This window comes from Diospyros lotus, chromosome 14 (assembly GCF_014633365.1).
Source record: "Diospyros lotus cultivar Yz01 chromosome 14, ASM1463336v1, whole genome shotgun sequence".
NCBI lineage: Eukaryota > Viridiplantae > Streptophyta > Magnoliopsida > Ericales > Ebenaceae > Diospyros > Diospyros lotus.
This window is the reverse complement of record NC_068351.1, coordinates 28,128,468-28,144,118: the sequence shown is the minus strand read 5'-3', so window position 1 is coordinate 28,144,118 and position 15,651 is coordinate 28,128,468. Positions and strand designations below refer to the sequence as shown.

The following is a 15,651-nucleotide window of genomic DNA, read 5'->3' as shown; positions in this document are numbered from 1 at the left end:
GCAAAAGGATGTTGAGTCCCTAAGAAGGGGTGCATGTAGGCACTTTAGGCGAATCCCACATCAGCCATGCAAAGGGGGGAGATCTGGGACCAGTTGTAAGGTCACATGACGAGGACGTCATGTGCTTAAGGGGGGGGAGAATGTAATACCCTGAGCGCCCAAAGAGATTAGTATATATCAAGGATAGTGTAAAAAAGAAAACAACACCAGTTGGATACCTTTTGCATTGAATGCAGGTAAAGAACTCTAGGGTTAAGCGTGCTTGACCTGGGGAAATATAAGGATGGGTGACCCTCCTGGGAAGTTCGTGTAGACCCATCAGGGTAAGTTGTTCCGATCTTTCCTATCGCTAGATGCGGGGGGCAGGTTATGTAGCCCGAGTTACGAAATATGGTATGTGTAACGTATGGCTATGTAAAGATGATTATGAAATATCAGGGATCAAAAGGCTATGGTCTCTAATGTGTTAAGTTTGATGCGAGTTGTAGCTTGCGTTATTGTTCTATATCATTTAAATAATGACAATCTCATGGATCTTCTTTGTTAGCGGGGGCTTCGGGAAACGGACCGTTACATTAGTACTTCGTAAAAGTGACAAATTTTTTTTTGTAAGAAATTATTAACAATGATGACATTATTTTTTTTTCATAAAATCATAAAAACAACAAAAATATTTTTTTCAACATTATTAAAGGGTGACAAATATTTGTCATATTCTCAAAGGTGACAACAATTATTTATATCAGTAATTCTAAAAAGTGATTTTTTTGGGGTAAAAAAATGGTAAAAAGTGACGATCTTTTTGTAAAATGTGACAATTTTTTTTTTTTGTCAAAATTTGAAAATATAAAAATATTTTTCAATAATCTAATAGTGAGAAAAAAATATTTTTTCCATTTATCATAACTATAATAATAACAAGCAGTGATAACTTTTTTTTGTTTATTTAAAATATTTTTAGTGATGAAAATTATGTTGTTGGAATTAGTTTCATTACAGATCTTGTTCATTCTTGTATCAAATATTTTTGTCTGTTTCTTCATATTCAAAATATTACCATAACGTACTATCATAATTCAAATGCACTTCAGACTTTAAAAATAAAGGCTTGAAATATAAAAAAACTAACAATGTTGAATATAATAAATAAAATCAACAATATAGATAAAAATAAACAAAAATATGGAAATTCATCAATATTAAAAATAAAAACAGTGCTCTAAAAAAAAAAAATACTACTTTCAATCCTGAAACATAAAAATTAAATAGAATTACTTTTACCAAACATCCTTGATTTTCATCCACTTATTGCTCCATAATTCCACTTGTTATTCCATAATTTCAATCTACTAAAAAAAAAGAAAAAATCATTAGAATTGCATGTCGAATGGGTATTAACTATTTCGTGGAGTTTTCCATGCTAAACAACTTTAACATCTTGTCTCTGTATTGGCTTTGGGAGAAATCTATCCATCTTTTCACTCTATCGACATCGACGCGGATTTCCTAGATGAATGTCACACATCTCCCAAATTTTTCATGGAGAAATTACTAGACAATTAGAGCTTCGTTAACATCAACATGCCAACATCATTCCCCATAAAGAGAATGTCATCCACATACAAGATAAAGTGGGGTCTCAAACTCTTATCTACCTTCTTGTATATACAAGGTTCATCCTTATTTTTTATGAAACCAAATCCATTGATTTCAGAATCAAAACGAATATTCTAAGAGCGCGATACCTGCTTGAGACAATAAATGGATCTCTTCAACTGATAAACTTGATTAGGATCTGTTGACTGGAATCCCAATGACTGTATCTCCCTTAAGATAACAATTTGGGAATGTCGACTACATTTATCTTCCTGGTCATAAAATCATAATGCGTGGCAACGGCTATCATCATCTTGATGGAAACTTCCATCTCTAATTACATAGCCTCCAACCATTTCTTGGAATTGATAATACATATCGCTTCTTCATAGGTGGTAGGATCAACCACTAGATCACTCTCGCCATACAAGAACAAATCGTATATCACCTCCATACTAAATACAAATTGTTTTGGAGGGTGAGATACACTACCAGACCTACGATATGCCTTGGGGATGACATCTGATGGACTGACTGACTCAACCTTCTGACTAGGTCCAATCTATGCCTTGGAAGACTCATCTTCTAGATCTATTTTCCTTCCGATGCCATTTTTCTTGAGAAATTCCTTCACCAAGAGTATGATATTTTTGTTGACCAGAATTCTCTGATTACTCGAAAAATAGAACTGACATCCCTTCTGATGGAGTGGATACCCCAAAAATCTACCTTCGTCAAAGCAGACTTCCAACTTATATGTTTACAACTTCATAACAAAAGCTAGATAACCCTAGACCTTAATATACTTAAGACTGGGAGGATTCCCGTACCACATCACATATGGCGTTGTTTCAACAGACTTAGTAAGAGCCTTATATAGGAAATAAATTGCAATCAAAAGCACATACCCCCTCACAAGATAACAAGAAAATCTATACCAGCGATCATCGAATGCAGCAAGGGTAAACAAGGTGTGATTCATATGCTCAGAAATCCGATTCAACTGTGGTGTGGCCAGATGTGTCACCCGAGAGATTATACCACTAGTTTATCAGGAAGTTTAGGGACTCATTCATAGAAATGAGATGGAGAGATATGGATGAAGATATGACCTTTATCATCAAGAATAATTAATAGTGTCACTCACTTACATCTCAAACTGTAAATCTAGCATTTAGGACACTATCACTAACAGCAATCACCTGCCTCCATACCTTACTACACAAAGACCACACAATGCATCTCACACTTAATAACCAGACGATTCTTAGTAAAGGCAAATCTTAGGCACCAACATACACAATAATTGTGTTGCCTCCAGTCTAAGGACTAGTAACACAATCGAAGCTAGTGACAAAACACAGATCCTTTTAGCCATGTGTGTAGTGGCCCACTCCCAAATAGTTTCACTAGCATAGAATATCTGAAAAGAGGTCATCACAAGAATGATATAGAACAATAACATACAACACCATATCACTATTCTTAGATAAATCCAATGGAAGCTAATATAAAGTCTTACAACATCATGGCTGTAACATCCCAAAAATTTGGAGATAAGTAGTAATTATTAATTTCACTATTTGAGGATATTTTGGAATATTTGAAGAAAATATTTATTTATAATATTTTGAGGAAATGGGAATTAAGGTAGTTAATTATTTTATTTGGGAATATTTATGGAAATAAGAAAAGATTAAAATAAATTAAATTGGGAGATTTCTGGAAATTTTGGGGTAGAAGTGAAATAAACGAAAATTATAATGCAGGGGAAAAATAAGTTGTAGAGGTGTTTGTGTGAATTTTGGAAGCTTCTGGGGTGCTGGTGTAATTTTGGGAAACTACTGTGGAATCTCTTTAAATTTAATGGGGGGCGTATATGAATTAAAGGTGAGTGTGGAGCGGGTGGTCGCGCGCGAGGACTGCCGTGGGCGTGGCGAGGGATCGAGACCGAGGGGGAGCAGCGCGCGCTCGAGGGAAATTGGTAGAATTTTTTAGCCAAAGGGGAGGGCCAAAACGACGTCGTTTTGGCCCCAAAGGCGGTCACCGCGTGCGCGGTCCAACAGCTGCGACGTGGCGGCGCCTCCTACCTTCTGTTTTTACTGATTTAAGGCCGAATTTGGCCTCCTTCAACCCATTAAATAGAGAGAAATTAAGAAGGAGAAGAGGAAGCTCGGGCAGTGCGAGAAAAGGGAGGAAAAAAAAGGAAAATTGGGGAATAAATTCATGAATCTTGAGATTATTTCGCGATTAAATTAGTCATGTAAGTGGGTAAAATTATCAGAAGTATTATAAGTTTAAATTATGGATTTTATACGCTTAGATTTGATTAATATACGTTGTAAACTTATTATTTTATGTTAAACATTTTACTTCGCAGCGAGAGTACGAGAGAAACTAGGATCGACTATCTACAGGCAAGTTCCTAACCTTCTTCTCTTATTCTTTATTTCCCGTGAAAGTCTCCGTAGTTTCTTGTATTTTATTCCCTCCCTCACCGTGATTCGGTTTCACGCAATAATAATAATAATAATCAGCGTGGTAACCACCCTATGACTTATATTTTATTAATGAGTTTATTATTAATGGAATGAGCTAAGCAATGACGTCTTGGTGTCTTTTATTTTGACCATCACAGAGCTTCATATCGCTCTGCTTTTCTTGGAAATGATGCAGAACTCGTTGGGGTTAGGTTCTTAGAAAATAGATGTGGTCAAGATTATGGGGTTATGTTAATAATTTAATATGAATTGGAGATGGTTTCCTGGGTATGAGAAGAGATGAGAATGGGAATGACATAATGGTGTCTATGTTGCCATGAACAAAGTGTGCGAAACAATAAGTATAAAGTATAAAAGTTTAGTGTTGCCTATATGTGTGTCTTAAGGGTACGGGGTACAAAGCCACTGACTTTCGATCATGGGTCATGGTAGTTGATGGCTAGATGTATGGGCGTCAGTCATCGATTGTTATGATAAGCGCTAGACGGGACAGAAAAACTGGTATTGCTAGATTCCCGTCTTGGCTTGTGCATATCATGATGTGTGTACTGCATAGGGTTTGAGTTGCATTCACTTGAAGACATGCTTTGTGTGTGATGGGAAGTGTGAGCATCTGCATGACCCGGTTGGTCTAAGAGCTAACCTGGGTTCTTTAGGTGAGCCAGTGCATTTAGAGGCATATCGCATGTGTGAATTCTTATGTGGGCGTAGCATGGCCTGATGCTTGGTTTATGGGGGACTTGTCATCACGTTTATGCTGCAAAAGCCGTTGCATTTCCTAATTGTTGCACTGCATGGTGAGAATGTGCGATTTTAAGTAATGAGTATGGGTGACGGCATGGCCCACGATAAGACCTTGGGGTGAGACCCATGGCAACAACAAGATTGGGGGTTAGAGTCTCACGACAACAACAAGATTGGGGGTTAGAGTCCCATGGCAACGGAAGGATAAGACGATAGTGACAGGGAAATGGACATGTAAGGGAAATGGAATGGTAGCCTATAGAAGGCTGCGAACAGGTTTGTATGTGGGACTTGGGTGCCAATGTGTGTTTGATGTGGGCTCCAAGGACCATTTATGTGAAGTTTATTATATGTTTATGCATCTGAAAATAAGGCAGGTATTGGGCATGGCATGACATGAGGTTGCATTGGCACGAATTGCACGGGGTGTTATGGGTATAGTTTTGTCTGTACCCTACAACCTTTCTTTCATGAGCTTGTTGAGTCTTGTGACTCACGTTTGCTCTCCATCATTCCAGGTAAGAGAGCCTTAAGTTTGCAGGTATGCTCGGCAAAGTCGGGTCCAGATCATCGAGTCATGATAGCAAGTGCAGAGTCCTCCCAAGACTAGGTCCTGGGTGTCATTGTGCCTATGTTAAGGTTAATGTTTTATATTTTCTTGCAATGTATGTGTATTATGTAAGCCCAGGTGGGCTCACGGTGTAAACGCTTATGTAAAAATGACTATGAGATGCTATGAGATTTAAAAGATATGGTTTTAATAAGGGTGGTATCTGAGTTTTTAGTTTGTGTTATTATTTTATATCACTCAAATAATGACCCTCTCATGGATCCTCTATGTTAGCGGGGGTTCCGGGAGGCGGGCCGTTATAATGGCACTAAGGCCTATACAAAATGAAATACAAAGGGCACTAACGGAATTTATAACATAAATTTTTCTTACAACATGTCCTTATCACAAAAAAAACATGGACCGTCTAGTCTAGAAGGTCTCTATACACATCTAACCCTAGGCTCTAGCCCCACTAGACTCTCCCTCAACCACTACTTTACCTTTACCTAGAATGACAGTAGAGTGAACAAGGTGAGCCGTAAGGCTCAGCAAGTATATACATATAAAGCATGGAAATATGAAATCAAAGGCATGGATAACCAAGATAAAGCGACACAACTCATAAGTTTTCCATTTACATCAATTTCTCATGCCGTTATTATTATACCTACCATGTAATTATTTCCAAGCTCATGCACATGCATCAACAGTTTGGAATTTTCCACATAATTCCAAGGCTCCCACGGCCAATATATCCATACATGGATATATATATATATATATATAATGAAAATACATCAACAAGCAATAACAATTTGAGCCTCGCCTACCGAGTTGATGGCCACCTCACCCGCATCAGGCGCTCATAAAATATGCTTTTCTCACCTACAGACATAACCATTGTGTAAAATAATAAGTGTGCAAATCAATATAATCATGCATCACATAAGCATATCCCAATTTCATGTCAATCATCAATGATTAAGAAAAATCCCACACAAAAAGGATTAATTGGACAATTTTAGAAAATTTCTAAATTTTGAAGGGTAACCTCAAAGGCCTATTTTGGGCTCGTTTCTCAGTCAAATTTTATGAAAAGTATATCAAATCGAAGCCTTGGATCTCTAGTTTCTGAAACAATAATCAGATTTAGAATTGAAAATAATCACAATGAGTTATTGCCCAAAAATCGAAGCAAGGCAGAATTGCTATAGTAAAATTACAACATTCTAGGCTGAATTTAACAAGGTTGTTATGGGTTCAAATCATGAACAAAAATTTCAAATCCTATATCGAAACGAAGGATATGATGTCTAATTTATATAGAAACAAATGACTTATAAATCGAATATAACCACATAAATTTATACCGTAAGAACCCAAGCAAGGTTGAATTACATGGAGCAGTAAGTTACGAATTTGTTTAATAGAAATTAACAAGGCCATTAGGGGCTCAAATCGAAGCCAAAAAATTAATCCCTATAAAAAATCAAAGCTCATTGAGTCTAGTTTACAACGTAATAAATGGATCTCGAATCGAATATTTTTACTGAGAGTTATGCCTAAAAAAATAGAGCATGTGCAAGCTGCCATTGTCCAAAATGAACATACGGATGGAATGCAAAACAATCCAACAAATAATTGTTTTTCTCTAATCTAACAAAAAAACATGTCATTACTTGAAGGATTTTGGAGTAAATTAAGCCCCAAATGATCACATCAACAAGACCCATCAATTTGAAGGATTTTTACAAAGATTTTACAACCAAAAAGAAAACTTCATTTTTATCAAAAGATAGTTTATAACCATGGAAGTGAGCAAGATATGCTCAAAATTGAAGAGAGATCAAATAGATCTACACATAAATTCAAAAAGAGATAAAATCTTGCATAACAAAAGGTGATGCAAGAGAACTTGCCTTCCTTTAGATGGAGATAAACTAAGAAGAAGTAGTCTTCCAACTTGAAACTCACCCTTGAAGCTTCAATGAAGAAGAAGAAGAAGAAGAAGAAGAAGAAGAATTCTAGGAAAAGGAATGAAGAGAAAGAGAGAATGGAGGGAAACAAAGGAGAGGGAAATGGGGAAAGAGAAGGCCATGTGTCTCTCACCAAAAGACCCATTTGCCCTTCACTTGCACACACAAACACAATTATTACCATGCCCATTTTGGACATTTATCATTTCTTTTTCCATTTTCTTTATCAAACCCATTTATACAATTTTACATTTACCCTTACCTTTTTTACCCTCAATATAAGGACCTCAAGTCTTTTCTTGACATTTTGTAATTAAATTACATTTCTCTTTAATTTATCTCACCACATAGCAAATGGAGTCAAGTCCAACCCATTAATTTAACTCTTATTAATTAGGCCCAACTCACATTATCCCAAAGAGTTTGTTTTCTAACTGGGCCTAACACTTAAGGCCCAACCCATTTAATTTGAATTTAACTAAATTCACAACCCACATAGTTTAGGCCTAACCCATTAGAAATGGTTTTTAGTTAATTTTTAACTATCCCAAGCCTTTGGGCTTTAGCCTATCTCTATTCATTAAACTCCACCCAATTTATTAAATTCCCAATCCCTTAATTTTCTTTATAATGTCAATTTATATATGCACCAAAATAAAATAAAAATATCATTAATGCTATAGACCCAATAACGGATCGTTACAATGTGACCTATCATTTGCTGAAGAGGAATGCTAACATTTGGTATATCAATGCAAGGGTTTTACCTTTTTCAATTTTTTTTCAAAAACTCATACAAAACGCAGTGGAAATAAATCAAGACTACCTTGCAAGCTTCAGTATTATAGACTATATGCAATACAAAATGAAACCAAACCATATGGGGTTAGTGATATACCTCACTTGCGATCTTGATTCTGATGAAGAGGCTGAACGTCCTCCCGATGCAGCAACACTTGGTCACCAATAGCTCCCGAACAACAGCTCTCGAACAGTCTCATTGTTCCATGTGAATAACCAGTTGACCAAACTAACCCTCGAAAACATGAGGGGTCTAGTTAGTCCATGCTCCAAGAGATGATTGAATCCTACAACTTAGCCTATGTGCTAGCCAAGTTAATTGCAGGAGATGAATTCTATTGATTTCAAAATGAAATCCCAAATCCAATAAACTCTTTATTGGATTGGTATTGCTACACTAGCAATGGGAATTCAATGAGTAAATGGGGAGCAAGAATGGAGGGTTTCAACACTTTGGAATGAAGAAGAAAATGCTCACAATCGAAAGAGAATTGGGAGTCAAATGCAAGCAACAAAAAAGGTTAGGTGTTTCTCTTCTTCATTCCTTAAATATGAACCCTAAAACCCTAATATCTCCAAGACGAAAAAAACTAGCTAGGAGAGAGTGATGGGACAAGATTAAGGGAGGAGATGCGTGCCTCGGGAACGCCATCCTCCTAATAGAGCTTAATTGTATATATGTTTTTATCTATTTTTTACTTTAATCTTGTGTTATTTTTTCTACTTAAAATATGTGTTATGTGAATTTTATATTATTTTAATATTTTTTATAGGAATTTAGCAAGGCATATTAATTCAAAGATTTGGGCATAAAAAGAAAATAAAAAGATATTATAAATTAATTTATAACATTAATATTAAAATTAATATTATAATATAATTAAAGAATTAATAATAGAAGCTTTGCATTTTTATAATATTATAAGAGTTTGAATTAGAGCACAATTGCAATTGAAGCATATCGGAATTGGATTGAAGGCTAGGGCCCGCGTGCACCTATATAAGTATATATATTAAGATGGGAAGAGTCCAATTTTAAGAAGGCTTAGGGTGGTTGCGTGAATACATATATATATATATGTAATAATGTTATAAAGCAAGAAGAGGGTTGTGAGGAGAAAGGAGGAAGCGGCACATAAAAGGAGCCAGAAAATTGAGGAATTAAAGATTAAAGCAAGGAGATTGAAGAGGAGCAGATACAGAGCAGCAAGGAACGACAGCGGACACAGGCAGGGGGATAAGATCCAAATTCGTGCGACCCAGATCTGAATTTGCGACCCAGATCTGTTTCAGATCTGGGCAAGAAGCATCATTATCTATTCAATTTCAGTTTTTATTTTTATTTTAATAATGTCTAACAAAATTGTTTTAGTTAGGGTTTGGATGGATTTTAATTTTAGAATTATATGATTATTTGTTTAGTTCGATTCAAAATTCAATTATTATTTGCACGAGAAATTTATAGTGTTATGTTTAATACTTTAAAAGATTGGTTACCTTTTAATTATTTAATAATTTATGTATGACTGATTAAATGATTGTTATAAATTAGATCCATAAGTAATATAAATCACATACTTGACTATGATATCAAGGGATGATGAGCTCATGTGTGGGAATTGAGGAAGCTTAATGAATTAAATCCCCTTTTGAGATTAGAAGTTTTTAAAGAATTTAATGTTTATTTATTCTTTTGACATTTGTTTAAAAATTTGATGGTGAAATTGAATTAATACATGATTAGTATGACTTGAGAAAGTTAATCAATTAATTGAGGGAAATCCACCATCACATGCAAATAACTATAAAATACTGTAAGGGTATTTTTAGTTTTGAATCAGGTTGAATAGATAATTACATAATCTAGATTAAATGAAATCTAAACCCTAATGCATCCATTAATTTGTTTTTTTTTTCATAAAGAATTCAGTTTTCCATTTATTTTTCTTTTTATTCATTCAATTAATCAGTTAGTTTACCTAAGGTTAGATTAAAATTGTTTTGGTATTGTGATTTAATCCTTGTGGGATTGACATTCGTTTCATCACTATATGTATATTTGACTAGGATACACTTGTCCGAATTAATTATGCATATATTATACATCAAGTTTTTGGCATTGTTGTCGGGGATTAGTTTATTGCATATCAAAACTGCATAAATTAGCCTTAGATTGAACTTCTTTTTGTTATAATTTTAATTTAATTTAATTATTTATTATTTTTTTTCAACTTTTAGGAACTTTATTTTTAATCTTTAATTTTAGTAATTTTCTTTTTCTTTGTAGATTTCATGGTACATGACATGCACTAGTGGTGGAGAATTGATAACCCTTGATCAAGAAATTGAAAAAACTTTGAAAAAGTAAAAAAAAAAAAAAAGATGGAGTAAGTACAAGAAGTCTAAAATAACCCAAGGATATTGAGCTCATATGCTACACCTACTTTGGATGGCACTATATCAGGCATTAGGGGGCCTAATGTGCAAACAAATAACTTTGAGATCAAGCCTGCAATTATTCAGATGATCCAGATGAGTGTATAATTTTCTGGCCCTAATGATTATCCTAACTCTCATATTGCTAATTTTCTTGAAATATGTGATACTTTTAAGCATAATGGAGTTAGTGAGAATGTTGTTAGACTTAGGTTATTTCCCTTCTCCTTAAAAGATAAAGTGGTCAGGGATAAATTTGGTTGGAAGGTGGGGGATGGCAATCGTGTTTTTTTGTGGTATGATAAGTGGCGCCCGCTTGGGATCCTTGTCGATTGTTTCTCCTGTCAGCTCCCTTAGCAGCTCGGTAGCTCGATTATGGCTCGTGCATCTGATATCATTGTTGATGGTAGGTGGGAGTGGCCATCGGACTGGGCATCTCCATCCCTGGAGTTTATCCAGCACCGGATGCCGCCGCCCCCAGGGTTGGTAGTTATGATGTGCTGAGCTGGATCCCAGCTCAAGATGGTGCCTTTTTGGTTAAGTTTGTATTATAGAGTTTGTTAGAGCAATAGGATCGAGTCCCATGGCATCGATTGGTTTGGTTTGGGTATAGAGTTCCTGCACATTCTTTTATTCTATGGTTAGCAGTTAGGAAACGATTATATACTCTTGACCATGTTAACCTATTTCTTCCATTCCCCAATAGATGTTTTCTTCATAGGGCGGATTCTGAGAGACCCAACCATCTATTCTTCGAGTGTTCTTATTCTAGGCAGGTGGTGTTTTTTTGGACGAGTGAAGAAATTTGCATGGCCCTGGAGTCGATGGGAGATGGGGGTTTTATGGGCAGCGGCATGGTGGAAAGGTAAAAATCCCTGGCATGTTGCTAACCGATTGGTCTTGCAAGCGATGGTCTATTTCTTGTGGTGCGAGCGCAACAACCAATGCTAGCGTAGTTCTGAGCGATTTGTGGACCAGCTTGCCCATCAGGTACAGTGTGCCATGTTGGTACGGTTGGTCACCATCCCTTTTTCCCATACTCTATAGAGCCAAGCACTACAACATTTATGGTGGCTCCCTACCGACTAGCACTCCTGGCTTAGGTAAACCATTCTACTTAGTAACTTGGAGCTGACAGAACCCTTGTGTTTCTCCACAGTCAAACGGTGGATGGACCTAATGCTAGATATGATTTGACGATGTTCGATCATTGGGGTGTCAGTGAGTTCCCTAGAGTTGCGAGACTCTAGTGACTGAAGCTGATGTTGTCCTTTGATCCTAGATCTTACTTTGCACATGATGTTAGGTGGTCATCTACTTAGTAACTTGGAGCAGGCAGAACCCCTATGCGGCTCCATAGTCAAATGGTATGTCGGCATACTTAGTAACTTGGAGTGGGTAGAACCCCTGTGTGTCTCCATAGTAAAACGGTAACTCTTGAGTTGGTCTATGCATTGACAGTTGTGGCCTTGAGTGTTTGTTCCAGTATGTGTCCAGGGGTCACTTGGTGACACTTGTTCATCCCTCTGGTCCTAGTTTTCACTTTGTACACATTGTCAGTTTGGTGGCACTTTCATGGCTGCTTTCAAGTTTGTTGTTTGTTCCTGGTCTTCTCGTTGATCAGGATGATGTGCATTAGAGCGTTGTTGTCCCTAAAGATGACTTCATCTGGAACTATTTATTTTTTTTTATTCCATGTAGCTTTGTTATTTTTTCTTCTATGTTGTTTAGATCTAGTCGTGTGTGGATCTTGAGTGTGTTTTCACTTTTGTGATATTGTACACTAGGGTATGCCCTGGTTTGTGTTCTGTACAGACGTTTTCTTTCTATCTATACATATTTCTTTTAATTAAAAAAAAAAAGATAAAGCAAAAGAATGGCTTAATTCTCTTCTTATAGGTTCTATTACTAGAATGATTTGGCACAAATTTTTTTATCCAAATATTTTTCACGTGCTAAAATGGTTAGATTAAGGAATGGTATAACAACTTTTTCACAATTTGGTAATGAATCCTTATATGAGTTGTGGGAGAGATTTAAGGAACTGCTTAGGAAATGTCTTCACCATGGTTTACCTGTTTTGATGCAAGTGCAAACTTTTTATAGTGGCATTAATCAATCTTCTTGTTCAATATTAGATGCAATTGCAGGTGGTACCCTTATGAGGAAAACTCTCAAAGAATCATATGAAATTTTGGAAGAGATGGCAACCAACAGTTATCAATGGGATAATGAGAAATTAAATAAAAAGGGAGTTGGTGTAATGACCCATTATTGGATCTATGTCATGGTTAATGATTTTATTTTATTTTGGTGAATAGTTATATTTTTATACATATCTTGAATTATAGAGAAGTATAAAGGTTGAAAATTTAATAAAATGTGTTAAGTTTAATGTGTATAGGGTTGGGCTAATGTGAAAAGCACAAAGGCTTGGGATAATTAAAAATTAAATAAAATCTATTTCTAATGGATTGGGCCTAAACTATGTGGGTTGTGAATTTAGTTAAATTCATGTGAATTGGGTTGGGTCTTAAGTATTGGGACAAGTTAGAAAATAAACTCTTTGGACTTATGTGAGTTAGCCTAATCAATAAGAGTTGAATTAATGGGTTGGGCTTGAGTTCATTTGTAAAATGATGAAATAAATTTAACTGAAAATGTAATTCAATTGTAAAATGTCAAGAAAAGGGTTGAGGTTCTTATATAGAGTGTTAGAAAGGTAAGGGTAAATGAGAAGTTGTATAAATGGGTTTGTAATGGCTGAGGTCCACATAGCAACGTATTGTCCGGTTCAGGTTACAACCAATCTCCGATTTTATTGCTCTGGCATTTAATCCCAAAACGCACGTCACTATGTAGAACATGTTGAGTTTTAACCTAGTCAAGAAGGGGGGTGAATTGACACCTTTTAAAAATTCTAATGCAAAACTTATGCACGTATATATATGAGAAAACAAATTTAATACAAACCAAAATTGTAGTTGAGAGTACGAGAGCACTTAAATACTAGATGGAAAATATGATATCCACCAGCTGTGCTAGTATGTGCTTAGATCCAATATACTCTTCAAATTACAACTTGGTAAAAACATGTGATTTGAATGCACACAATAACAAGACTTTAAATAAAGAATGATCAGTTAAAGCAAAACATAATATAATACCAAAAACAAACAAGTATAATCAAGCAAGAATAAGTAAAGAGTGAAGAGAAGAAGAACACAGCGATGTATAGTATCTTTTAATGCACACACTTCATTTGGTTTATTTTCTTCCATTTTCCTAATTTTAGAGTTTAACTCATCTATTTCTTCCATGTACTCTTCCTCTTTCTTTTCTAATCTACCATTTTCCCTCTTAAGCTCCTTGATTTCTCTAATAGCCAATTTATGGTTTTTAAACAGAAAATCAAACTCTTCTAATAACGCATCCATTTCGGAAGTGTTTACCTCCTCATCTGGGGAAGATGAGTTCTTTTCTCCTTTGGCCATCAAACAAAAGTTGGCCTTTTCTTCTTCTTCATCGCTTGAAGATGATTCAGATTCACTAGAATCATCTCAAGTTGCTTTGAATGCTTTTCTATCTTTCTTCTCTTCCTTTCTCCTTCCTTTGGATCTACCCTTCTTTGATTTGGGACATTCGGACTTGTAGTGTCCAATCTTTCCACACTTGTAGCAAGTAATCTCCATTTTCTTTTCATTTGAGGCTTCTACGAGCTTAGTCTTGCTAAAACTCCTATTATTCTTTTTCATAAAGTTTCAAAGCCTCCTAGCCAACATGGCAATCTCCTCTTCTGAATCCTCCTCTCCATTAGATTCCTGTGCAACAGGTAAAGCAATTGATTTAGATTTTAAAGAATCTTCTTTGTTTTTATACCTGTTTTTGAGAGTAAGCTCATGTGTCATTAGTGAACCCATTAGTTCATCTAGTGACAACTTCTTAGTATCCTTGGCCTCTTGAATGGCTGTCACCTTTGGATCCCATGCCTCCGGTAAAGATCTTAGAACCTTTTGCACCTTTTCAAAATCTGAAAATGATTTACCAAGAGACTCTAGAGAGTTAAGAATATTAGTCAAGCGAGTATACATTTCAGAAATAGATTCATTAGGTTTCATAGAAAACAATTCAAAATCATGTATGTACATGTTTATTTTTGTTTCTCTAACTTGATTAGTACCTTCATATTTTAACTCTAACTTCTTCCAAATTTCATAAGCAGATTTACAACATTGTACATAATTAAATTCAGATCTACTTAAAGCACAATGAAATGCACTCTTAGCCTTAGCATTTAGAGCAATTAATCTCTTATCTTCATCCGTGTACTTATCTCTACTCTTTTCTACTATCTCTTCTACTTCTCCTCTCTTTACCTTTTCCTTAGGGACATATGGACCATCTCTAACTATTTCCCATAAATCAAGAATATATGCAGTTAAAAAATCTTCCATCATTGGTTTCCAATATGCATAATCGGTGCCATCAAAGAATGGTTCCCTAGACAAAGAACGACCCTCATTTTCATAAAATCGTGAACTCGATGCCATGGATACACCTAGTAATGATTAATCACTCTCTTAGGAACCTTGCTCTGATACCACTTGTTGAGTTCTAACCTAGTCAAGAGGGGGGGTGAATTGACACCTTTTAAAAATTTTAATGCAAAACTTATGCACGTATATATATGAAAAAACAAATTTAATACAAACCAAAATTGTAGTTGAGAGTACGAGAGCACTTAAATACTAGATGGATAATATGATATCCGCCAGCTGTGCTAGTATGTGCTTTGGTCCAATATACTCTTCAAATTACAACTTGGTAAAAAACATGTGATTTGAATGCACACAATAACAAGACTTTAAATAAAGAATGATTAGTTAAAGCAAAACAGAATATAATACCAAAAACAAACAAGTATAATCAAGCAAGAATAAGTAAAGAGTGAAGAGAAGAAGAACACAGCGATGTATAGTGGTTCGGCCCTTATGGATTACATCCACCACCTAAGGATTTCCTTCCTTAGGATTTTCAACCAAAT

At 35.5% G+C, this 15,651-nt stretch overlaps 1 non-coding gene across 1 annotated transcript; it reads right to left on the bottom strand.

Moving 5' to 3' along the window:
- Positions 1 to 12,573: 12,573 nt before the first annotated feature.
- On the bottom strand, positions 12,574 to 12,680 carry LOC127791264 (small nucleolar RNA R71). Its single transcript, XR_008020904.1, has one exon. It is a non-coding gene; the product is annotated as a small nucleolar RNA R71 (small nucleolar RNA).
- Between the last annotated feature and the right edge of the window lie 2,971 nt (positions 12,681 to 15,651).